This window comes from Anarhichas minor, unplaced genomic scaffold (genome assembly GCF_050575085.1).
Source record: "Anarhichas minor isolate MPS153535 unplaced genomic scaffold, ASM5057508v1 ptg000089l, whole genome shotgun sequence".
Lineage (NCBI taxonomy): Eukaryota > Metazoa > Chordata > Actinopteri > Perciformes > Anarhichadidae > Anarhichas > Anarhichas minor.
In genome coordinates this window covers 160,001-162,097 of record NW_027466535.1, presented here as the reverse complement: position 1 = coordinate 162,097, position 2,097 = coordinate 160,001, and the positions used below count along the sequence as shown (strand labels likewise).

Below are 2,097 nucleotides of genomic sequence, written 5' to 3'. Positions count from 1 at the left end.
ACTACAGACTCGAGTATTCAACATTGCTGTGAAATAACAGCTACATCGACATTCATGTATTTAAATTAAATATATGAATTAATTAACAGAAATATACTTAAACCTCCAAACAGACTTTACAAACCTCTGAATGTGATCTGCACCAAAACAAACCAACACTTCTTATATGTATATGTATTCATTGTTCTGTATATATATATGTATATATATACATATATATATATATATATATATACATACTGTATATACATATATATACAGTATGTCTGTATATATATGTGTATATACAGTATGTGTATATACATATATATATACACATACTGTATATATATATATACATATATATATACACATACTGTATATATATATATATATACATATGTATATATATATATATATATATATACAGTATGTGTATATATATATATATGTATATACAGTACGTATATACATACTGTATATACATATATATATACAGTATGTGTATATATATATGTATATACAGTATGTGTATATATATATGTATATACAGTATGTGTATATACATATATATATACACATACTGTATATATATATGTATACGTAGACAGTGAGAGGAGGACTCTGGTGATAACTAGTGAAGGGAAACACAGAAGACTTCTAGCAGCAGATCAAAGTCTCATTAGATGTGCAGGTGTCCACAGACTTGTTGTCACCTTGTAATCTGTATTCTTAAGTAGACGAACAAACTACATTTAACTAAATTAAGTTCTTTCATGAAAGTTTGGAGGCAACTGCTGATCACTTGATCCTCGGTCCTAAAACTCTGAGATGTTCTTATTATCAACACAAGAACCACAACACCTTGACTCATGTCGTCCCACGTGAGTCTTCAGACTGGTGTCAACGCCCCACATCACAGCTGCTCTGATGAGCTCCACAAACACGTGGAGCTCAAGAGGAAGCGAGTTCATTGACTTCAGTGTTCGGAGGTTTTCATCCACACGGCAGCGTGAGAACCTCTCTGTGTTCTCATGTCTTCTTTATTCTAGATGTTCTTTAGTCATCTTGGGACAAAGACAGGAATCGAACCCTTTAAGAATCACAAACCTTTGTTTGACACATTATTTGATGTATTAATCCAGAATCACATGGAGGAATCTGATTGGCTGTTTGTGGAGGAAACCAGTGATGATGACTTCCTGTTGGACGACAGAAGTAAATCATCCTGCAGACCTCTGTTGGTCAACAACATATTGTCATGTTTGGTTCCTCACATTCTCACTCCCAACACGTCAGACACTGCTGCGGAGATCTACGCTTCAACGATTCAGGACGTCAACACACACTCGTTACACTGTGTCCTTTCAAAATAAACTCCGGTCTCCACAGGAAGTGAGCTTTAGGCAACAAAATATTCAGTTAGGTTTAGGAGAAAAGTAAGTTAGCAACTCAAGTCAATACCGACTCACGTCACATGCGTCACTAACGAGTCACGTGATTAAGTTAACTTTTAGTGTCCCAAAGGACACAAACACGGGTCTCCTGGGTGAAAGTCTTGTGTTTGTGCATAACTTCACATAACTGAACCTCCACTTTGTAATGTTCACTGTGTTTAAAGGAAACAAGTAGACACAAGTAGAAGATGTTAAGAGTTTACTTCCACAAAGACAAGCAGCAGCGCTGGTGGTGTATTACTGTATGTGGGCGGAGCTTAAAGACTAACATGATACTCCCCCAGCAGAGCGGGGGGGGGGGGGGGGGGGGGGGGGCTTCTGAAACATCTACATTCACTCTGAAACACAGAAGAAGAAAAACGTAGAGAAAGTGAACAAAGAGAAGAGAGGAGGTGAAGAAGAGAGGAAGATCTGAGCTGAGGAGAGAAAAGCTTTATCAGAGAATACAAGTTTCATGGAAGGAAGAAACATGAACGAAGAGAAGAGGAGTGAGGAGAAAGGAGGAGCTGAGGGTGAAGGAGGAGAAGGAGACATTAAGACCAACAAGTGGTGAGGAATCAAGACAGAAAACAAAAGGAGCAGCAGGAGGAGTGAAGGAGTGAAGGAGGAGTAAAGGCTTCGGTACGATAACTGAAGTTTACTAATAGAAACAGATTGTCAG

At 37.5% G+C, this 2,097-nt stretch overlaps 1 protein-coding gene across 2 annotated transcripts in view; it reads left to right on the top strand.

The window, feature by feature from the left end:
• Window positions 1-1,752: 1,752 nt before the first annotated feature.
• The window catches only part of ripor3 (RIPOR family member 3), a 38,693-nt gene continuing 38,348 nt past the window's right edge, over window positions 1,753-2,097 (top strand). For both annotated transcript variants that reach the window (XM_076082048.1, XM_076082046.1), the window contains exon 1: window positions 1,753-2,097. This exon is cut by the window's right edge and continues 291 nt beyond it. The gene's annotated coding sequence lies outside the window, so the exon portion shown is untranslated.